General features: G+C 34.3%; 1 long non-coding RNA gene across 3 annotated transcripts in view; it reads left to right on the forward strand.

Annotated features, from left to right (window-relative positions):
- The window catches only part of LOC149916824 (uncharacterized), a 510,270-nt gene that overhangs the window by 210,170 nt on the left and 274,828 nt on the right, over positions 1 to 25,272 (forward strand). For all 3 annotated transcript variants that reach the window (XR_016469166.1, XR_016469165.1, XR_016469167.1), the window contains one exon: positions 11,322 to 11,456. This is a non-coding gene — a long non-coding RNA (uncharacterized LOC149916824). The remainder of the gene's footprint in view (positions 1 to 11,321; positions 11,457 to 25,272) is intronic.

Consider the following 25,272-nt stretch of genomic DNA (forward strand, 5'->3'; position numbering starts at 1 on the left):
TGTACTGTAATCTGCTAAATAAGATGCTTACATGATAGGCAATTTTAATAACCGATGAGACATCACCCCAACTAAAACAGCCAACAATGTCTGTTCTTAAGACTCTTAATTTTACCAGAGAGAACAAAATCGTGAAAGGAGAGGTTCATAGGGAGATAGAATTTTCAAAGTTAACAGTATTGGTGTGCATAAAATGCACAATGTGTGGTCCGATGCATTGTAAACTCTGTAATACTGACCTCATTCTTAGCCATATTATGCTACATTAAAATATAGAAGTTGATAAATTACTTTATCTATTATTTTTTTAAAAAGCAGAAGTATATATTTGTATTATCTTTTTATACTTTTTAATATTTAATTTCTTGTTTATTTTCTTATTTGTTTTTGCTTTTTTCAAGGGAGATATCATACTGTTAATTGTAAAGAATAAAATTGAATATCTGCTTGTCCCATGAAGTTTAAAACATAGAAAATCCTATGAACAGAGACACCGTCTCTTGCATTAAAACGTGGCAGTGGTAATCTGAATTATGGAAGAGGACCAGTTCCCACTGAAGCTTATCTAAGCAAAATTTAGCATACCTGTCAAAACCTATTTCATTTTCAGGAGTGCTATACATCTGTTGCCTCTATAAAGATAATTCTGAAGTACAAACTTGTACTAGTGTTTGACTTTTATTTAGAGACTTTTTTCCTGACTGAACCACAACACAGACTGATTTAAATATACTGAGTTCTATCAATATTGCAGCCATGTATTTTGTAAAGATGAAAATAGATTGCCTATATATGTATGATTGCAGAAGTTCTTAGAAGCCAAATATGACATTTTAGAGATCCTCCATGTGGTATTTTTCTGTTATTACAAAACTGAGATAAGGATTTAGATCTCATCTAGTGAACTGATTTAATCTTATAATAAATAAGGTGTAACTATAAATTAGGGTGTAACTGTAAAATATTTGAATACCACAGGGAAATCCCTGCCTATAGTCCTTTCTCCTTATACCCACATGACAGTGTATTCTGTCCAGCTGTAGAAAATACTGATATTTTTTAAGGGAAAATTTTGAGTGTTGGCTTATGGGAAGCGCTTCAGACCTGAAATAGCTTTCCTCTGAATTATGTTATGACAGATTTATACTTCTGCTCTTCTAGACACACAGTAAAATTTGCAATTTTACCCAAGAGGTTTACAGGTATCATATATGGCCAAAAGTAGGAGCTGAACCTCTTTACAGCTGTTAAGAGTATGTCCAATAAATCTAGATTTAGATTCATTATGGGAGGTATACCCAGAATTGTTCTTCTCAGGTGTTTGTAAGTCATGCGGCCTTAGTGCTGGTGATAGTGGTTTCTCTAATCTTGTGGGAATAAGTGACATCCCAAGCTCAGAGCCTGGACTGTTCCTTTGTGCTTCTGCTCGTAGCCAGAGTGGTTGGAGGTGATCCCTGCTTGATATATATCAGCTCCTCTTTCTCTTTTCCAGAATCTTTGCAACAATTTAAAATGCTGCCACCTTCTTTCACTTGTGCTTCTCTGTTCTCTGTGTTAGATTAGGTGTTAAGTCTCCTGCCCCAGAGTCTGTCCTGTCTAAATGAATTTATAACACAGATAAGTATTAGTAGTTAATTTTGTTCTTTTCTATCTTTTATGTCATTTTATTTTATTTTTTATTTTAAACCAAAAGACAGGCAGTTCTCAGTGCTGTACAGGCATTAGTATATATGTAGTTTGCACATAAATAACATTTCTGTCTGTCTCCATGAATATGGCTATTTTTAATTGATGCAAGCATTCTGCTGACTAACCCTTAATCTTAGATAGAAAGTGGTAAGAGGAAATTTATTGCAATTGTATCAGTTGATGCATCAATGCAATGGTTGCTTTCCATATAAGAGCTATTAAATGTTCCCTACCAGAGCAGCCTTAGATGGCTCAGGTTTCAAAATGATTGACTACACCTCGTTACAACACAGCCATTACTGTTTGAGGAAATATGTGTTTCTGCCATGCCCGGTGCTAATGGCTATTGATGTCTTTTTTTCAGTGAAAAAAAAAAAAAAAAAAATAGGAAGCTTTATAAGTTCCTTTTCTTACACAAGTCAGACCTTCTCACTCAACTTTATTCCCATCTGCCAGCAAAGAAAGTTTTTTTTTTCAAATGTTGCTCCCTATCTTGTGCCAAAGGTAGTAGCCAAATTTTAGTGATAGTTTACTAGAATGGAAATTTCACCATTATTTTGTGTCTAAAGATTTAAAAATATTTCTGAAAACTTTTGGAAAAAAGCTGTTGCCGTAGATTTTTTAAATTTTATTTTTATCATGACCTGAGATCTGGTATCTGTCCGGAACCTATTGACAGCTGACAGGAATGATCTCACCTGAGTCCCCACTGAAGCTGGGCATCGTGGGGTCAGAAATCCCAGATTCTCAGCATTGGCCAACATGTAAGATTTTACAGTTTTACATCAGTGCTCACTGCTGTTGCCTGTAATCGAGACAAATCTTCAGTGGAGAGAATGCTTTAGTTTTGCACACTGTAGAAAGCATAGGATGCTCTATGTTAAATTTACTGTATCTTTTTCCTATTCAATATTTAAATTCAAATTTCCGTTTTGACATTGAAATCTTATATTCACCCAAAGCGAATCAGAAACCTGTTCTTCAGGGTAGTGATGCTCTGGTGCACTCTATTAGGCTAGATGAAAGGAAGTCCAGTCACTTTTGCTGTCTAGATCAATCAATATAATTTACTATTACAAGCACATTTCATCATGTAGCAGTGAAATTGAACTTCTGATTTATTATGACAAGTAACTGTTTAATATCAACATCTGTAGGGACTAATTTACTTTTGGAAGAGCTGATCTGTGTTACTGTTATAAACTTGAAGTGTAAAGCATCAGTAGGAGACCTTATGCAATGTAGTTTTTATTCATAGAGAACAAATAGGTTCATGTATGTTCTCAGAACTCACTGGATAGGAAAACACTGCCAATTTAGGCAATAAATGATGGTGCTGTATCTACACAAGTGCACGAAAATCCTGATGAAATAGGATTTGGAGACACTGTTTGGGTTCTTGAGCAATGTTTGAATTCAGTGATATGCATTGTCTGGTTGATTTTCATTAGAGAACAGATGTAGTCATGTGTTATGTCTTACAGGATGACAAAATTGCCTCAGTAGAGGAAATCTTATCATGGACAGCAGAAGGGAATAAATATACTGTGTTTTACTAGAATAACCTTATATGTAAAGAGGTTTTTTGTTTTGTTTTGTTTTAAAATTTCATTGGAAAAAAACAATGAATACCATTATTGATTAGATTTAAGTATGTTTTGAAATGCTTAGTTATGTAAAATAATAGGGAAAAAACTTGCATGGTAACAAGCAATCTTGAGCTAATAGAATATAAAAACATTTCTGTTGCAATATTTCTCTGAAAGCTGAATATTTTTCCAAAATATTACTCATTACCATCCTCTCCTAGAGATGGAATCTTCATTCTGCTCTTCGTACTATTTTCATAACAGTAACTCAGCTGATTAGACTGAGTAAGCTTCTGTTAGTTTTATTCCCATTTCTATGAGCAAAGATAACTCCAGAGAAATCATAAGATATGTTTCATTTATGTAAGTATAATGCTGCTAAGTTTTGTGGAGAGACATTAAAGCATCATTGATATAATTGGAGAGATGAATGATTTTACGAAACTTAAACCACTGTGTTAATCTATTTAAAGCAAACACTCCTAGCATAAAGAACAGAGCACTGGAAATTTTCACACTAAGGACATACAAAAAATACAAACAAACAAACTAGCTACAGAACTAGCAAATAGGCTGGCAGTTATGAGTTGTGAATCAGTGACCCCATGAGTACATCACAGATGTTAAAACCCAGTGTGCAAGTGATGCTTGAGATGAAGTACCCATTCTTAGTAACCACCTATGATCAGCATTAAATAATATTTGCTCTTGGATGACATGATTAATCCATTTATTTTTACCTATTAATTGCTCTTGAGCACTTTATTTTAGGTAATGTGGTCAGTGAAAGAAAGGTAAAACTTTAATGGGTTCTCTTGTCATTTTATTATCTTTCTGGGTTACAGTTGCCACTATGTATGACAAATGCGCTTTTAAGATTGTTCCTAAACAAGGATATCACTACCATAATAATGCATGTTGAAAACATTCTGCTAGGCAGAATATCTGTGCTTGTCTTCTATTCTAGGGTTATATGATATTGCTAATGAGATTTATCAGATTATTACTTGCCTTGGAAAGAAAAGAAATATTGCTATATGGAGTGATGCTATAAGGGTAGTTTCCAATCCAGCGTGCATTTGCTCACCGGCTTTGTCCTCAGCTGTGAAATACTGCCAAGAGCAGCCAGCAAGGGTAGATGTCCACTGAGAGTGTGGCAAATATCAGAACAAAAAGCTTTGTTTGTGTGCTGCAAATATTAAAGGCTTTTTGGAACTGAATGGAAAAGTCTGGATCTGTTATCTACAGAAAGATTCATCACATTTTTGTCCTCCATCTTGCATTTTTTCATGCAAATTCCCTGCAATGATCAATCCTTCAAAGAGCAAAGAAAATGAAAAACATTGAATTCAGACATTGCTGCTCCACTCTAAGCCAGCAGCCATACAGTTGAATGGGCATATGGCAGCAGGTAGATTTCTGCGAGTAGAAAGGCACCAAACTGAAATCAGGTGTAGGATCAGAACAACTTTATGAATGCAAAAGGCAGCTACTTAAAATTGTTATGTAATATTTTCTTCACATATTCTTCAATAATATTTCAGAAGTAGTGAATTCTCTCTCTCTCTCTCTCAAAAAAAAAAAAAAAACACAAAAAGAAAGGTAAAAAAAACAACAAAAAAAGGAAAAGTTTGGAATCAATTCTTGTTTAAAGAGGTTTAAGTCAAATGATATTGCATTAGAAATTGCTTTAGCATGTTTTTTTGTTTTTGGTTTGCTTGTTTTTTTGCATATTGCTAACAGACATACAGCAATTTAGAAATTCTTTTAATGAATCCTTAACCGGATTCCCCCTATTGGCGGATTTGCTATCAATAATAGTTTCTGTGTTTTGAGCATTTTCTGAATGCACTGAATTTTCATCTGTTTATGAGCCCCAGTACTAAATTAAATGATCCATTGACTTCTTCCAGCTGTTAGCCAGCCTTCTTTGAAGTCTAAATGCTATGAACTAATTCTCTACTCATTGTTGAAGATAGTGAGTCCAGAAATCTGTTAACTGTACATGGCTCCCAGTGGTCAATATTTTAAGATATAACCAGCATGGATGCTGGCCATGTTTCTTTTTCTATTAGGAACTAGTACTGCTGCAGTAGGCATCATGATAGGGCATTCACAAAACTTTTTGATTCTTTAGAAACAATTTTTTACATATGTAATTAAATTCTTCAGTCGTCCAAAGGGAAGACCCTAATTACTCAGTATATGTGTGGATAACCTAATAACAATATAATGGTAGTCCATTAAATACATGTTTTATTAAAGGTCTTCAAAGGACTTGCAGAAACAGAAACAAATTCCCATTTAAACTGGATGCAAAATTTTACTTATTTTTGTTATGCGTTTTTTGAAGTAGCCTTACTTCTGAAAATAGACATACTGCAATGGCTATGTTTGGAACGGAAGGCTCAGTAGGACTTACATTTGAGAAGCCATCTCACGTTATTTGGAAACATGTATGAAACATGAGCAAGTATCTTTTCAAACTCATTTTTGCTTTCACTGTTTTGACCTAAGTAATTTTGCTTCCACTGCCATTTTGGCCATATTCTTGTCTACTTGCTCCTGACATGTATTACATTATTTGCTCCTCATTTTCCCATTTTCTGCTTCCACGTCCCCTTTTGCTTTAATTTCTCACTAACTGCAAAATCTAATATAGCCAAGTGCTTGTTTTGTTAATCTACTATTCTTCCTTGTGATGTCTGGACTGCTTAGAGTTTTTTCTGCACAGTTTAAAATAAATAAATAATTAAATAATTATCTAATCTGATTTTCTCTTGGCTCCTATCTCTTGTCTTTTACAGTTTCCATTGAGGTAGAAAAGCTAAGCTAAGTTAAATATAAAGTATAATGTTGAAAATTAGGATCTCTTTATTTACTGTGGTTATTCTCAGGGTCTATCCAGTCCTTTTTAATCTTGAATCCTAAAATTTTGGCCAGAGATTACAGTCTGTTCATGCATATCTCCTGATTTTGAGCAGAATTCTCTGTGGATAAGTAAGGTGTGGTGTCCTGCCTGTAAGGGGCGGGAAGAGGTAACCAGGAAGTGCTTTTTGTTGGTCCTTAAAGTAATATTTTAGTTTTTCCTTCCTTACAGCAAGCTTTATATAATATGCATTAATATACAATATGATATATAATATGCATTAATTCTTAGAATTCTATCATTTTTTTCTTCCATCTTCAAGTGTAGTAAGATTAATTTCTTTCATTATCATCCTTTGTTCTATCTTTCTTGACTGGTAAAAAGGTCAAGTATTCCATGACACTTGAACAAGTAAATGATCAAATCAGTTGTTTTAAATTTGAGTGCAAGGAAAATCCTTTAGGTTCTGACGTGTACCACAATGGAGGATGTCATAAGAGTACCAAAGATTCTCAGAGTTATGCTTCTAATTGTTAAGCCTAAGTGAAGATTTTGCAGGGCACAATGAGCTTCGGGCAGCTGGAAAATTTTGGAGATTCCAAGTACTAAAGAAGATCTAAAAGACAGTGTTAGTAAAATGTATTAATCTTTGCTAATGACAAATTAACTGTGATACTCTACATTAAAATAATTTTAATGGAAATTCAGAATAATAGAACACATCTTAAAAGAAAATAATTTATGCTAAGAATATGCACTTTCAAACATATAATAAAAACTTGATATTACTGAGTGAAAAATATTGCGAAAATATGCAATTTCTCATGTTTAGATCATAGTAGTACTTACTGAGAAATGATTGTAAGCCTCCAAAATTAATAATCTATTAAGCAACTGAAGGCAAATTAAATGCAAATGAAACTCCTCAAATGAATGCATAATGCTTACTGCATTGAGGTTTCAAAACACATTTGTGATGCTGAGTAGAATAAAATCAAACTTACGTTTCAGGCACTGTGAATATGCAAATGTCATCATCTATTTCTTTTTACGCTCTCCTGGTTTTTGTTCTTTGTTTCGCAAATATGGTAATTGTAATGCAATTGTATTAAAATTGGGAGAAATAATCAAAATTCATTCAACAAGCACATGCTTCTTCCAAAGATATTTTGCTCAAAAATGTACAAGGGATTTGCAGTTTATAAAGTTACTGTTTTAAAACTAATCATGCTGCTTTCATATATTTTACTGTAGCATGAATGACATTGAAAATATGGACACATTAGTATGGGACTATGGAAAAAAAAAACAACAACAATGTGTTCATTGTCCAACCTCTTCTTTTTTTTTTAATGAAACAGATCACCTAGGAACTTTTCTGGTAAAATAAATATATATACTAAGGCCTTTACTGAAACTTTTGTGAATTGTATCCCTATATGTCCGTTTTTATTTTTCCCCTTTCAGTATTCATTTCAAGAGTCCTCTTCAGTACTGTATTAAGTTTGTTCCAAAAACCAGCACAACTGGCCAACTGTTTTAATGTAATGCTAGATGTGACTTTGAAATTTGAATAACTGATACCATCAGAAATTGTGGGTAAATCAAATGCTAATAGCACCATGCTACACTTGCTGGCCATCAGTCTACCTACTGCAACAAGACAAGTTCAAGATCAGCTAGATTGGTTCCCCTGTCCAAGTCCTATCATCTTACCAGTCATATTTTTGAACAAAAATTATTCTTTTCTAATTTCAGATTTCCTGAGATGAGTTTAGAGAAAAGGAAAAATAATAATAAAAAAAAGTTGATTGGCATAATTATTATGAACTACTTAAAAGTATTTGAGTATAAAGTATCAGCAGATGTAATCAGCCTCTTAGTAATTGTGAAATTCTCTTAATCAGTAGAGTTGCACTGCTGTGCCAAGGAGAACTTGGCAAAAATGTTTGTAGAAGTTGATGTGATTTTTTAATAAATACTGACCAGATTATTGAGAAGTTTTTTTAAATTATTATTATTTTTTAATGGATGAATTTAATGGATGATGGACAGATTACAGAAGGCACCAGAAATGCTTCGTTAATTAGGTGTTTCCAGTGTTACACATACACAATGATATTTAGACTTGCTTATCTTTCAGAACAAATTTCTTCATTACTTGTGCTGCAGGTCTCATCCCTTATTTTATTGAATAAATGAAAGGCTAGTGCTTTTTACAAATAATATAAATATACACATTGAAGACTTTTTTTTCTATCTAGTGTAAGCAATAAAACCTAAGAGGTTTCACTCCTGCCTATTTTTAATGTCACAGTTTTCTTTCAAAATATGTTTTTAAGGAATAAATTAGGTAAAATGGTCTAGGTGGAGTATGTAGATGTAATTCATTTTGGCAAAATTCTATTTCATATGTAGGTGAATCCTTAACTTGTCACTGCCAGATTAGTCAATATATTATTCATTTTTGCAATCCTAAAGCTGAAGCTCAAACCAATAACATTTAAGATTCCTACATAGACAAAGTTGTGCATCGGCTTGATTTTGAAATTTCAAGTCCTGTTGAGCAGATATGCTGATGTACATGAAACTGTCAAACTTTGATCACATGGTTAATCCAGTTTAAAGATTTTAATTTTAATTTTTTTTATAACCCTTAGCTTGAGATAACCACTGGTGATGGTTTTCAGAGATACAGAATGATTGCAAATTTGGGAGAAATGCTGTATGTGAGCATTTGCAGTGATTACCATTTAAATAGCCTATGTTAACCTAAACAATACACAGGGTTTTGGATGACATTTTTCAAGGGACTTTGATTCCAAGGATTATTACAGTATGATAGGTAGATGATCCAAACCGACATATTATGGAGATATGTTTGCCCTCAGTTAAAAATAGGTCTCAAGCAAAGGATGATAAGCAAAACTGCATCCAACACGGAAGGAACAAGAAATAACAAATAGCTGAAAAGCACTTAAAACTCACTCCTCTGGTATGTGCCAACACTATATTGTGACATTCATCAAGAAATCTCATCATCCCACAACTCTTCTGGTTTTCAGCAGCCTGTTTGAAGAAGTTCACTCCCATTAGGACAAAATTTAATAGACAAGTGCAGTTCTAGCTGCATCAGTACAAATGGAAGTGTATCTATATCTGTCCTGAATTCTGGGTTGTTGGTTCTATAAATATACATTTGCCTACAAGTAGATGTTGGAATAGGTAATTAACGTTAGTGTTTCACATACAATTAGGAAAGAACTTTCTGGATTAGAGATTAGAAAAAAGTTGCATATTTTGCTTTATTGCTGGAGCAATAAAGCCTCTCGTATTTTTTTTTTAATAAATAAATAATCCTGGGCATAGTTTTATAAAATTGTCCAGAGACATACATATGATATAAATAAATCAAGATCTAGGGGAAAAGAAAAGAAAAGAAAAAAAGATCCAGGGAATATCAGAGGCAGGTATGAAGAATGCTTACTTCTGTTGTACTGAGGTGCAGGCAGCTGGAAGCAAAGGGCTGGAAGATTGGAGGAGTGTCATTGCCTAGAGCTGAGAAGGGATAAACTGAGAGGCAAAATGCAACTTCTGGTATCAGAATCTGCTTCTAGGTTGATTGGAGAATACTGAGTTTGTGTTCAATTACAGTTTAACTCTTAACCTTGTGTGTGTGGCACTTCTGTAACAAACACGGGCTGCCTCGGGTTGTGGAAAACAGTCTTACATATTTGGTTCAGTTTGTTCTTGAGGACACTTTTTATGTTATCTGCTGAGTGGATTTGGGTGGTTTTTTTTTTTTTTTTTTTTTTTTTTTTTGCCTTTTAAATTTTTTTCTAAAATTAAAAAATAATTATTTATATTTTTCTAAATCTAGCTTTGAGTGCTTGCAAGGAACGGAGTAAACACACATGAGAGGAACTGAATTGTGGGAAATGTACTTACAAGATTTGTCTTAAAAGTTTGAACATTTTATTTTTCTAAGGAGAAAACTAAGTGCCAAATTTTTTTAGCTGTATTTTTCATCTGCTTAGCTGCATAAAAATATTTGTTCTCTTTTAATAATTGAACTAGAATGGATTCGTCAAAACGTTTAAGTCTGCAAGTTCTATTTAATGTTCTGTCACATGCAAAGTGCTTACTATAAGAAAGGAGACAGACTTTTTACACAGCCTGACAGTGATGGGACAGGGGACAATGATTTTAAACTAAAAGAGGGGAAGTTTAGATTAAGTGTCAGGGAGAAATTTTTCACTCAGAAAGCAGTGAAACATTGGAACACGTTGCCCAGAGAGGCTGTGTACATCTCATCCCTGGAGGTGTTCAGAGCCCTGGGCAGCCTGATCTAGTCCCTGTTCCTAGTGTGTGGCAACCCTGCTCACAGCAGGGGTTTGGAGATCAATGATCTTAAAATTCTCTTCCTACCCAAGACATTCTACGATGCATGGAACAAAGCAGTATAGTCATAAATTTGACCTAGCCTTCATAGTGCAATAAGAGAAATGCTATGAATAATAATCTTGAGTGTTATTATGCTGTTGTTATTAATGTCTTTAGATACACTCTGAAGTGATTTGTGTCTGAGAACGTCTCTCATTTTGTGTATTGCTAGTGTATTGTGTGAAATTACTGCATGCTGTTAAGGTACTATATTGCCTATTAAAATATCTGTCCAATAAGTAACATCAGAAAAAAGATTCTTTACTGCTCCTTTCCCATTCAGTATCATCTACGAAGAGATGATACATGCAGAGATGTGTACAGACAGTACGTTGGCATCTGTGTGGGGCATGACAATCATAATAGAGATGGTTGTGCACACTTCAGATGCTTAGTATAAACTGATTGCAATATTATAAAATATGCCTACCATCTTCAGTAGAAAACCAGTCTGTCGTATACTGATATCTTGCTAATAGATAGTATATGGCATGTATTCATACAAATAAAATATAGGGACTGTTTAAAAAATGACGTCCCATATTACTGGAAATGTTAAATGATTCAACATCAGTTTTGAACTAAATTAGACTTGGTCATCATTTATAATTCATTTGAATTCCTCTTAAACTCTTCTTCAAGCACCTTCTAGGTGTTTATATTGCAAAAAGATGAAACATATAGACGTATGTTGCTGCCTAATAAATCTCTTTCATGTGTTTCACTTGCAGAGGCAGAGTACCCTGACCTTGGAAAAAGGCTCTAATCTAGTGTCTTTATAGAGATGAGGAAGCAGCTTTGACAAGTGGGAGTTAAGCCCTGGATGGTCCCGGACTATCTAGCCATTGCTTAATCTTCTTAATATGGTAAGACAAATCCCATTCTTCATTTTTATATTAACATATTTCAATTTTGTTACAATTTTTAACTCTTAAGCAGAGCTGTATGAGCTTAGATAAAAATGCTAGGTGAGCACACATGTTAGTGAAAGAGAAAAAGAACCCAGCTCAGCAAGCTCAAAAGTTTCAGGCAGCTTATTTTGAATGTCTATGACTAAGGAAAAATTAGGGTGTTGAGCAAGCCCACATAACTACTGCAGAGACAATATAATAAGGAATATAAGATGAGAATTAATTGGTATTAACAGCAAAGTACATCTATTCTAGGTAGAACTTGATGTCAAGAGAGGATTCCTGAAAGGGCATAGACTTAAAAACATCCACTTCTGAATGTTACATGTATCATCAGCAAGTTACATAGTTTTGGGAGCAGAATACCCAGTTAAGTTTGACTTCTGTGAGGTGACTGTGTGTTACTATAGCCTGTTACACTGAAGAGAGCGACTGGAAGACATTCATTTTGAAAAATATTTCTGGAAATGCAGCTCTCTTCCTTCTCTCATCTCTCCACTCCTTTCCTTTCTTTCTCTCTCCCTCTGTTATTCTGTATTTGAATAAATTCTCAGCCAGTGACTGTTATAATTCTCAATTTCTGATTTTGTTTCTTCGGTAAAGAATTATCTTCTTCTGTAAAACAAACAAAATCTCCTGTTTGTCCCAAATTCAATATTTGCAATATTTTGTGTGGAAATTCCCACTGTAATATACCATAAACAGTACAAACAGTACAAATTCTGCTCAGTTTTTTTTTTTTTTTTTTTTTGTTTTGAAAAAACTTTGTGTCTCACCAGCACTAAAATTTACATTCCCATGTGAATGACGTTATTATAAATGAACAGCTTTGCAATCCAGATTGAAACATTCCAAGTCAAGATCTGTATCTTCACTAGAAGGTGTCACTGTTATTTTCGAACCTGAATTTCTAAGAGAAGGTTTTCATTCTGGCTGCTTGGATAAAGATCCTTTTCAACATGCTTGTAAATCAATGTTGGAAGGGATGGTTAGTTATGAGATACAGAGCACTGATTGATTAAATCTATTTGAATATTCAAAAGTAAAGCTGACTCTAAAGATGCAAAACATGATTTTGTGTAACTGAATTACAGATTAAATTCAATTTTGCTATATACAAGGTAGTGCGTGTAGGAAAAAATGCATTTTGACTTATTTGTAAACATTCAGGAGGGAAATTTTCAAGTCATTGTGATTTGTTCAATAAAACAGTTGTCCAAACACTGGTTGAGTAGGAAATCACAGCTTTACGAAACATCCGGGAAAAAAGAACGAATGAATGCAATCCTTCTCCCACCTATGTGGCTCTGTTATCTTGAATATTACAGGCAAGGCTGGTAAAAGTGCTCTACTACTATAGTTATGAAGAGCAAGAACAGAAATTCTTTCATGCTTTAGTTACTCATTGAAGGCAACTTATATGGCTGTATAACTTCTCCTTGGAAAAGAGGGGATTAGAATTGTGGAAAAGAACTAAAAAATGACAAATGTTGTAGACAAGGCAGCATATTTTATTACTTAATATAGTGCAAGGGTGAAGGTGTTCCAAGTAAAACAGTCATTCAGCAGGTTTGAAACGAACAAAAGGAAATATTTTTTTCATAAATGCATAATTAAATTTTGGAACTTTCTGTCTAAAAGTATAATAAAGATCTGAAAGGTGAACAGGCTTAAACGGGTTCTGATTAGTTCATGCAGTAGTAAATTTTGTGAATTTTTAAGTATATTCAATCTTCATCTACTAAAATCTCTGCCTCCGGAGTTCTCGAAGTTTCTGTCTGACAGAATATACTGTTTTCATTTTTCTCGTTTCCTATAGTATTTCCCAACAGTGGACCTCTGTTCAAACAATATATGAATGTTATGATCTTAAGACGTTTGCAAATAAGATTAATTTTAGTACTGTAAATTGTTTTTTCCTGCAGTGTGATATTGAATTATTTGCATATGTTTGTACTCCGATCTTCTGAAGCACACCTGCAAGATATCTAAATGTGCTGTGCCTTAAAAGAACTAACTGATGGCACATGTGCTTTCTCAATATGTTCATCCATGTGAGCTTTGCTGTTCAGTATTTTTGTCAGTCATGAGTGATAGAGTAAGGACATAATTGCAGGCGCAAATATAGACCCTGGGTTTTGTTACTCTTCAACTATTATTTGCTGGTTTGTTGTTGTTTTTCCAAGAGGTATGTTTCTGGTATTATAGTTGCATCATTTGTCGTCTTGAACAATTAACTCCAGGCTAACAATTCTATGTTAATTAAAAACAGAAAATGATAGCACAGAGCTTCTCTCTTCCTGCTGGGGCTCTCATTCCTCTTCAGTGTTCTGCAAGTCACTCCCTCAGAAGGAGATGAAATTTACCCCTTATGTGCAACAAGGTATTTCTTTTCCAGTGAATAGGGAATCAAAATGATTTGACAGAATGTGCACTGGTAGTGGTGTTTGGAGCATGAATATAGTGTAGCCTGTGTTTTATTCTATTTGGCTATTAATCTTAAGGTCACTTAATTATTTCAAGGTTGTGATTCTTTATTCTTTGCTTTTATTATGCATAATAGGTGTTGTGTAAGCAACAAATACCAGAAGTTTGTGGATATGTGTCAGCCGTCTCAGTCTATAGCACTGGTTTTCCTGTCAAAAGGGGCCTCAGTGAATGGAGGAAAAAAGAAAAAAGAAAAAAGAAAAAAGAAAAAAAAAAAAACAGCAGAGGGAGAGGAAAATGAGTTCCCTTTAATTTTGAAACTGGCTGGGAGATAAAATGCATTGTCAGCAAATTCTACAAAGGGTTTTTTTGGTAAGAGGGGGATACATGTATACCTATGCTTTCTACTTTGGCCTAAATTTTACATGGTTGGCATGCCTTCTTCCATAGCAAAAAGACTTGAAAGCCAAGAATGATGCAGCTGGTTCCCAGCTAGCTGATTGGATAAGGGACATTTTTGTCTATTTTTGACATTAAAGTCTTTTTCATTATGTGTTACTGTGTCTTCAGAAAGGATCAGAAGCAAAGCTTGAATATTCAGAATCAAGGAAATCGTCAGCAAACAATGGACAGGGAATACAAGTTCTTTGGAGAATGACCTACTTTTAGATAGACAATGGGAGGCAGAAGTAGTGTTCTGAAAAATTTGGACTTTGCTTTGGATTTGCAATAGTTTGGGCTCTCTGCCTCTAACAGTAGACTCAAATCTTGGAATTTCTGCCAATCATCTGCTGTTAGATGTGATAACATCCAGTCATAATTTTTGCCAGGTCCTGAAGAATTCTTTGTTTTACTTTATGCACTATGATTTAAGCCAGATTAAAAAGCATCCATGAGAAACAAAACATAAAAAGAATCCTTAATACTGCAAAGGATGCACTGGAGTCTTCTAGGTCACAGCACATTTTGGCTTGACGCAAATGGCCAAAGAGGTAATGGATGTGAACTGAGATTGAGTCTGGTGACACCTACGTAGGGTAACTTCCCTGAAACACTGTAGCTCCATCGATTAATTAAGTGAAATATTGCACTGACACAAAAAGAGTATTTTGCAATATTACAACTGTAATATTTTAACCTGGGATAAATCCGATTGAAATTGGTTTATAATTTAAATTTCCCAATGGGAATGTAAAAAATATTGACTATAGTGTAGCACAGTGTCCTGAAAATGCACGTCTTGGTATTATCTTTGTAAAAAAGCTAAAATCTGGGAGTTTGAGATTTAAATAAATACATAAAATCTGTTAATTCAAACAAATACTCTTTCCCTCTGCAAGTGCTACTCACATTGGCTCACACTTAGATTTCTGTGGGAACTGCTGTTGTCTTCTGAATGTACAAACCATTTGATTTATATGGCCAAAAGAAACCTTTTTTTTTCATAACCAAGTCATTGGGGGTGAGCAGCTGTCAATAAAATATTTCATTATTTACTGGAGAGGTTTTACAAAGCCTTCTCTCCTGCAGTTTACATTTCAAAGACTTCTGTAAGAGCAGATCTGTGTGCTTGGCCCATCGATTTCTTTTTGTGGGTCCCCAGCAATGCCTAGGAAACACAGGTATTTCTGCATACATATATTTTGTTCTTCTCCGGGTCTATTCAATCTCAGCTATTTCTTAGATCTGACATATCTGGAAAACTTATTGTGGTAGAAGATAGGCCAGTTAAATCACACAATTTATCTTTCAGGACATCTGGAAGAAGAGGTGACTTTATTGTAAACATATTTCTTGAGTATCATTTTGTCTTTTGCTAAGAAATCAAATCAGCCTAGCTAAATACAGAAACAGGTGTTGATATGTTTATGGTGTTTGTTAATGAAATATTTTACATCTATTTTATAAATAAAGAACAGAAATATTTCAGTACCTGTTCTGACGCTCAATAAATTGAAAGCTGCAGTGTTTTCATCTTTTTTAAAGTGATGTATCCAGATCTCCATGAAAACCAATCTGGTAGAATCTTTATGATTCTGTTAACAGTTGTGACACTGTGCTAGGGGATTGGAGGAAGAAAGTAGTTATATTTTTAATGTATTCAGATAGTTCTGGATTCTCAGAACTAAAACATGTTTTTCTTTTTCTTCTTGAGAATGTTTGCACATTTGAGAATATGTGTTTGTCAAAGTCTTGGATATATTTAGCTTGCTCTTGGTGTTTCCAAGCTGAGGCCAACAGGAATGGGCAAGGACTTGAGAAACAGATTCTGATTCAAGCCTCTGTGGTGTAAAATTATGCTCACATGTGCCATTTCTTTTAAGAACAGCGTATGACTTTATTATTATACTGAATACAATTTTGTATGCTAAAAACAAGCAAACAAAATGAAAAACTAAACAAAACAAAAATCTCAACAACAACAAAAACCCTCCTCTTCATTAAAAAGAAAATCCACAGAAGGAATCCTGTTGGCATTTCAGGCATAGTCTCTAACTGAAAAATGCTTTTATGTACAGATTCATACCATCAGCTTTCTGTCCAGCAGGTGACTTTCTACATTAAAAGGTTTGTAGAAGTGGAGATTGTAATAGGACGAACAACCTTGATAAAACACTTTGATTCTTATCTTTGAAAAATTTTCCCTATTACATTTGCCTTTGCTGCTGCTGCAGTTAAGGGGATGTCAATGTTCCCACCGTAAACTCCTTTTACAGGCTTTTATGACTTCATTGGGAAAAAAAAAAAAAAAAAAAAAAAAAAAAAAAAAAAAAAAAAAAAAAGCTTTTGTCTGAAATACAGCAGATTTTTTTTTTTTTTTTTTTTTTTTTAAATAACTCTTTGTTCAGTTAAATAGGAAATGTTAACTTGAAAAAAAAAAAAAAACCAAACATTTATTGTAAATGAAAGAGCAATCTTCAGCCAAGTAATATCAGCACAGATTAATAATAATGACAGTATTTAAAAAATCCAATTTTGTTTTCACAGTTAAGGTTGTTTGTTTGATTACCCTTTTTGCATTGCACTTTGCTTAGACAGGGAAAATCGATGAAGTTAGTTTCAGTGTGCTGGTAATCATTTTCACTCTCAGGTTGTTAGTACCACAATATTTAAGATGCAATGGCTGCAAGCTAAGATTGATGAAAAACAACTGCGTGTACTGGAATTTTCTGAAACTTATAATGTTTTATCTGTCATTTTTGGTTGCATCAGTGTGACACAACCCAGCAGCATTCACCTGTTCAGTTCTGACTTCCACCCACTTGTGAGTCTTGCAGCAGAGACTAACCTTCTAAGATGCCATCTACAGTTGTTTGCTTTGTCCCAGGTCTGAGGGCTGCTTTTACAAACCAGAGCCAGAAGATAAATGAGCAGTGCATTTAGAAGTATGAGCTTCATTTCCTGCCCTCCATGTCTCATTTCTTTGCAAGTCTGGGTTTTGCCCTTTATTGTTGGAGGTTTATGTGACAACGCACCTGGCTTGTTTGTACAGTTTTGACTTTTGGGTTCATGTTCTAAGCAGTGGTTTTACTTTTATGTAGCTTAAGAAAACTAGGTTATAATGGAAATGTCAGTCACTTGTCACAGCAGTCTCAGCGCTGTAACAAGTAACCTTCTGGGCAGAGCTCTGAGTTCAGTGTTAACAGGTTTTATTTGGAATGCTTACAAGAGACTGGTAACGCTTCCTTTTAATTTCTAGACTTTGAAAGAGTTTTTGTCAGTGGATGCAGGACTAGCTGTGGCATCAGGTATTACAAGTAATTTATCTTCTTTTCCTTCTGTAAGAATGCAGTACTTGAGAAAAGAGGTAGCAAATGAGGGGAGCAGAGGCAGCTTGGAACAGTATAGGGCAGTCTGATATGGCCACATTTTGCAACAGGTGAGCACATGAAGTGTTTGGTCTTGTGCTTAATGTGGGAGGAAACCAAATAATTTTTTTGCCCATTGGTGGGAACAAATAAGAACAAAGATATACTTTTCACTACACTGTAGCTCAAATCTTCAATTCTCTGCATGGTTATTTGCTTCTGTGTACTAGTTTATGCAAAGTATGTGCTGTGAAATGCAGGAATGAACACTTAGTAATTTCTTACTAAGTATCTTGTTCTTTGTTTCTTTATTTTCCTGTATTAACTGAACAAATAACTACTGTTGCGTAATTCAGTTAAGAAGGTCATACTGAAGTTATTGAGAACTACCTTTCTTTTTGGATAAGGTCCTGCCAAAAGGCTGCAGTGATAATATGAGGGAAAGACTGTATGTCCTTGCAAAAATAATTTAATATGGCATGAAAATTGTTTTACTACTGTTGTTTGAAAACGGGAACCATTAGATGTGACTGTGAAGCATCTTTTAATGTGCAAATGCTTTAAGAAGAGATTTGCAATGGCTATCAGTTATTGTAAACTGCCCTCATTTGAAACTTGTAGACTGAATATATTACTTCTGTAATTTAAAATACTAGGCAAAATTGTTTTATTTTGTATTAAGAATTATAGCATTAATTTTGGAAACACACAAAGAAGATATGAAAGCTTTAATCAAAAAAGGTTAGGTTTTTGATGTAAATTAATTCATGAAAATGATCCACTCAGAGTAGTTGAATAGCAGAGCTAAGTTATTGGAAAGTAAAGATGATAACAGTATCTCTGTGATCTTATTATTCAGAACTGCCTATATAGTGCATTATTGTTCGAGCATTGCCCAGATTTATAGGAAAGATTTTTCAGTATCTGTGTAGAACAAGTTTGTGAGCAGCTAGCTGTTTTGACTTGATCTTGCTCACATTTGCCACATACAACACAGACTGATAAAATCTGAGTTGCAGCTCTGGAGACAAGTGACAAGATGGTCTAAAATTGATCTTGAGATTGTATTTCTTTGTTCTTTACATTGTTAATTCCTTCAAATATATTATAAACAACAAATTTAATTAATCTATGAAATGGTCTAAAAGAAAGAGAAGTTTCTTTTGTAGATAGACCCAACAGTATTTAACACCCTCCTAACTTCTTGGTATGTACTTGTGTGAAAACTGTCTTCTTATTTAGGCACCCTGCGCCTCCCTCCTGTGTGTTTGAAGAGGAGATTTAAGACTGTTCTGGGTACAACCTGGAGGGACGGTGACAATATCCAGAAGCAAGAGTTTCAAAATACAGGAGTTGTTTTGCTTTGCTTCTATCTGAATAGAAAAAGCTGGTTCCTTTTTCCAGTATTTGCTATATGAAAAATGATGCTGAAATGATCATATGCACAGATTAACACCATGACTACTTTCCGTTCTTGTAGTCCATATGTCCTAAATTTCTTTGTTGCACATCAATACTATTTCAATACAATCATCTCCAGCCAGTGACAGCCTATTACTTCGTCGGTCACTACAAATTTCTTTTCCTGAGAAAACATGTAGGAGCACATCCTTCAGCAGAGGAAAAAAGCACATTTCAGTTTTCCACACTCATCTATGTGATTATTTTAACTGCGTGAGTATTTAGCAAAAGTGGGATTCATAAACCTCCTCCTCATCTGGAGGAGGACATTTTTAAAGAAAAGCATTAGTTTTGCTTAGTTTTTCCTCCTGCCTTCAGGGAGGAACTCCAGACCCTGAACTGCAAATGCAGCCTCTCCTTAACCATCAAAACTGTGCAGTTGAGGACTCGTGTGATTGTAGATTTTCTCTTTTGCCAGGTTCCTGGCAGTGACTACAGGCAGCTCTGTTCATTCTGCTGCACTGGATGCTTTTGTGCTTGGCATGGGCCATTATGAGAAACTAGATTTGGATTTAATGACAGGAGATAGCACTTAACGGCAGTCAGAGAATTCATTGTTATGGTATTCTGTTCTTTTTCAGGATAGCACGGTTTGGCAAGGACATTTATTATTTCCGGATATGATTAGATGACTTCTCCACCTTTTCGGAGTTTGAGACTGTAGATATTTTGGGCTGTATATGTGGATCTTTATTCTTTAGGGAATAAAGTATAAATGTCTGCAGAAACTCAAGTTAATGAGCAGTAAATTTACCTTGCAAGTTATTGTCCTTTTCCCTTGGTTTATTCTTGGACTGCAAAACCTAGTTTAGAGTAAGAATGGAGAACAGATAACCTTGAATCTCGTTCTCTTTCCATGCTTTTCTGTTGGATAGAAAGATTGGTGCTGAACACAGTTGTCTCTGTTTCAAAATAAAATTAGCTAGGCAGGACAAACATCATAGGATGTGTGAGAGTTTCTGCTGCAAATTTTGCTTTAATACATGTCTATGTGAGAACAGAGTTTTTAATGCAATCTGATATTCTCCAGATCCTGAAGTCCTACTGATATTAGCCACGAGTAAAGTCAGTGCTTACTCCATCTCTATTAATGTGTTACATTCTTGTCTTATTTTGGGGTTTTCAAGGACTTCATTGTCCTGAAACAATTTGAAGAGACTGAAGAGAATGGGTGTTTTCTTTTACATCCAGACAGGAAATAAAAAATAACTACTAATGTGAGAGAGTACCTTGGCTCACTAGTTGAAAATATTAATCATGTTGATGATGTGCAATAGAAGGTGAACATACCATCATCATACTACTTGGTTACTTGTGCCTGACTCCATCTAAATGGCTCTGTTTTAGATTCCCTGTTTTAGTTTCCATCTCCTTCTTTCTACACTTTACCACCAAATCTGTTTCAGTAATTATTTTGAAATATTTCAGTGTTTCTGTAAGTTGCTGAATTGGTTATATTGGAAAATGAAGTGTTTTATAAATCCACAGCAGTAGTATAACAAACACTGACCATAAGCTGTCATGCTATGAAGTAGTTCTGGTTTCTCTATCCTTTCTGGTTCTGGTTATCTTCTTCAGGCTGTTTACAAGCATGTTGTTCTAATGGTGATTTTCTTTTTTTTTTTTTTTTTATTGTAACTATGTATGCTTTATATGCTGTGTCATGATGCTTCACATAGTAACTCATGGGCCATCTGATCATGAGATTTGACTGTAACAACTTACACATGTTCTCAAGTGGGCATCCTGAAGACAAACATTAGCCCTGAGAGTTTATGAATTCTGTTTCTAAGTACTTTTTGCGCATGAAAAATCACCCCGTAACTTTACATTACATTGTTTTTTCAAGTATATTTTAATAGAAGGGAGCACAATACTTTCTTTTGGTAGAAAACTGTTTCATGTCATGCTTTCAAGTTAGCACTGTGCAGACAGATCATTTTAGCAGTCTGTGTTACCCGTTCTCTGAATTAAATTCACAAGTGAGTAGTATGGCTGTAGTAATACAACAGAAAACTGTAGAGGTTATTTCAAGGAGGAATCAAAAGGTTACTGGTCCAGAAACACTGCACATGTTGAATTCTTCCTTCTCTTCATCTTAGAATTACCATAAAGGGCTTTCCTGTGTAGTTCCACGTTTTCAGAGAACTTAAAGCATGTCAAAACTGGAATTCAAAAGGATATGCTTAGAACCTATGAACTGAAGTTTCTTTCTTATTGTTTTGAAGACTTGACTGAGCTGCTGTGGGTATCTGTTCCCTATTTCTATGTCTCTGCCTCATTCTTCTCTCAACGTTCATACCATGAACCTAATCACTCATTAAATGCTGTGAAATGTAAGGGACATGAGTTTTGTCTCATGATTTTAATATGTAGCCATGACAAATTAACTCAGGTTGTTGTAACTATCCATACTCTTAGCTATTATTAAGCTGTAACTTAAGTGTAATATAAACAAACTTTTAAATATCAGTGTTGTCATATACTTTTAAGATTTTTTTTCATTTTCTGTTTCTGATACAACTGAACCTGTGCATCATAGATCTGATGTAGTTTTGTGATGCTGCTGATGTACAGCCCATCTATTTCTCCTTACTTACACTAAGACAGAAAGACTTGTTGACGTAGTGTGTGATTAGATGCTAATATGTCTGTTCCATACAGGCTTGTTTTAAGACAGAATGTTTATTAATGTACTCAAGATAGAATAAAACATTATCTAATAAAGTGCAGTAACCAGCTCCTTGGAATATTCGGAAAAAACACAGATAAATGGCACATTAACTTAGTGCTTATGTAGGAAAGAAATAATTTCAACAATTTTTGTCACCACTTGTGAAGGAGAAAAATGCTTTATAGTATTTTAGATAATGCAGTTCTGAAATACACCTTACTGCCCCACTTCAGACTTAATCAGTATCTTGCCTATATTGCTGTGAGGATAAGAACATCTTATCAGGACCATAAAAATGCAATCTACTGTGATTTTGTGATTTCTCTCTTTTTTTTTTTTTTCCTTTCCTTGTTCCTTTTTTTTTTTTTTTTTTAATGAGACTTAAATAGATTACCAGTAATAATTTATCTGTGCTGCATCAGAAGGTAGTTATTTTGGGTTACTGAGAGTAATCCTTGCTCTCTCATGAGCAGAGAGCAAAGAGCATCTCATTCCTTCAAAACAAACTAAACAAAAAACCAAAAAACAAAAAACCCAGGAGGTTATTTCCATGCATCTTTGCAAACAAAATTCATACAACGCTATGTAGTTTCATGGAAAATGTACTAGCATATGTAATTAGAAAGTCATTTACTTAAATGATGAAAGAGACTTACTACAATGTTAAAAAACACTAGTGTTGACAATGACAACTTAGAAAACGAGTAATGTTTAATTTCAATACCAATTGTGGCTTTTGTTAATATTTAGAAGTCATGGAGCAGATCTGTAAAAATGAAATGTTATAAGAAAACTGTACTTTACCGAAAGCTATCATTTAGCTTTGCAAGCTCTAGTTGTGCCATTTTTTTTCTGGAAACATGTACAAAATACATTTGTTATCAGCATATCCAGATGCATTTAGATAAATGTTAATGTAAGAAAAGTACATTTTAAAGAGTGTAATTAAGTATACGAGGAAGAGATATGAAGCTCTTTATTGTATTGTTCCTTAAAAAAAAAAAACAAAAAACTGGTTCTGAATAGCCTATCTAAATTTTCTGTAGCTATATGTCATACTAGCAAATAAGGGCATTGGTCAGTTTCACTTTTTCTAGTTATGTTCCCCTCTATTCCCAGCTTTTGCAGAAACAGATAGGTGATATATATTCTAAGGATCAGTGCATTTTCTCTAATTCAGGCAAGAAGGGAAGTCAGTTATGTAAAGTTATTTACTATTCATGTTTTTAATGAGGAGATGTGAGGAGGTACAAAGGAAGTGAGAGGCTTTGAGAGGAACTCGTGTGGGATTTGCTTCCACTGCACTTTGCTGACCCAGCCAAACACCTTTATTCTCAGTCAGAAACATAATGTATTTCTCTAGACTTTTACATCATCTGTATATAGAAATAGTATTCATTGTACTAATGCCTATTCAACTGTAAAGAATCAAGATTTCATAAATGTAACTTTTTATTACAAACTGTAGAAATTTAACAGGTCAGTTATTAGAAAGGAAACCACCACACATGTTTCATCTTTACTGTGTATGACAGGTACATTCACGTTTCATCCCATGTGTTACCACAGTGCTTTCACCTTCGGTACAAAACTCCAGAAGCAAAACATCTAATTACTGCCATTCTTTCACAAATAGCATTGTCTACAGTGTTGAAATGCTTATGAAAACTTACTTCAAACTGTGAACAGGAAACACAATTCCAGAAAATAGCTGGATCTCTTTTCAAAAAGAAAATGTTAAATCATAAGCTTTCAAATCATATTGAAATTCATTTAGATTTAATGCACAAAGTGCCGTAAACAGTACAGTACTTTGAATAACTTGCAATAAAAACATAGTTAAATGCGCAGATTGTTTTTACATGTACCAGGTTATTCATTTGTTAAGTGAAGAAGTGGTGTAACTCTGTTTTTCAATCTAATATCACATAAATCATTCTGCTTCACTATTAATCATTTTGTCCCATCCCGAGTGGTATATATAAAAAATACATATATATATATATTTTTTTTTCTGGCCTTTTTTAGTGAAAAGATCCTGTTCATTATCTTTCTGCATGCTGGTGATGGAGGCATAACATGTACTCATCCTGAGCCATGTACTCATCCATCGTGGATCTTGCCTTCACTTGTTTATTTTCTCCTCAGTATGATACTTATGTACTATGAATTGTGGGCAATTAACCTCAACCTAATTTGTTGCTGCTCCTTGTTTCCATCTTCTTACTGGTTGAATAATACTTAATCCAGTCCCAAAGAGAGTATTTGTCATCTTGTTTGCTTAATCTTTTCTCTCAATTACTATTATGTTCAAGCTGCAAAGGTGAATTGAACCTGTAGCTGAATGCATCTCAGTGTCCATCAACTTCTGCTTTGCTAACTGGGCTTTTGTCTCTAATTCGGTCACTATGAAAGAGTATCTTTACTCCCTCTGCTCCCAAGAAAATATGTAAGTGTGCTTTACTCTAGATAAGTTACCTTGAAAAGAAGGACTCTAGATAAGTTACCTTGAAAAGAAGGTTGGTTTTTTTTTGTTTCTTGAAAGGCATCATGTGTTCCATGATCTTGAAAAGTCACTGTTCCAATTGTGGAAAAGATAAACCTAATGGTGCCTGAGGCAAAATAAGTAAACTTTACAAACTCAAATATTTATACTTTTGTGAATGTATCCTAAGCACTGTAATTTCATTGAATGATTCAGTTGCCTGGTGTCTTTTTATAAAATGTTAGAAAATAAAATTAGTATAAGCATCCTAACCTCTCTTTTGAGACTCTTGAAGCCTGTGTAAAAGTCTGGAGCAGTTTATCTTTTTTTTTTTTTTTTTTTTTGATTGAATGGGATAGAAAGTCTCAAAGAGATAGAATTTTTGTTCTTATCGAAGTCTACTCTTTGTCTGGTGAACTCTACTAGGCTGGCTTCATCCTGGAACAACATGATCCAAATTAGGTCCTTGTGGCTGAACACAGTAACTTGCTTTTATCATCATGCAATGAGAAGACTGAAATGCTGTCTGTCTAGGGCTTTCAATTGTCTTTAGGTGCAAAAGGAAACAGTTTGTTTCTTTATTAAGTGAAAGATGATGCTCAGAAGACATCAGACTAGTGCTCTGTTTGCTGTGGTAGTGGTCTGTGCCTACTTAGGCGGTCTTAGACACCAGGTTTTTAAGATTTAAATAGTTTGGGACATAGTACTGTAAGAACTTTTTTCCTTGTCAAATTTATAGTCAAAGAACAAATTCTACAACTTTTATCTCTGAAAAGATGGCAGGTAGCTAAGAGTATTGTGTGTACTCTGAAAAGTCTTTGACAGTAGAACTCCTTTCTCTATTAGTGAATCTGCTGGCATTTTTTGGGTGCCGTCCTAGATTTCCCAAGTTTTGATTGTAATGTTGGTTTAAGT

Source organism: Phasianus colchicus, chromosome 9 (assembly GCF_987193195.1).
Source record: "Phasianus colchicus chromosome 9, bPhaCol1.hap1.1, whole genome shotgun sequence".
NCBI classification, from domain to species: domain Eukaryota; kingdom Metazoa; phylum Chordata; class Aves; order Galliformes; family Phasianidae; genus Phasianus; species Phasianus colchicus.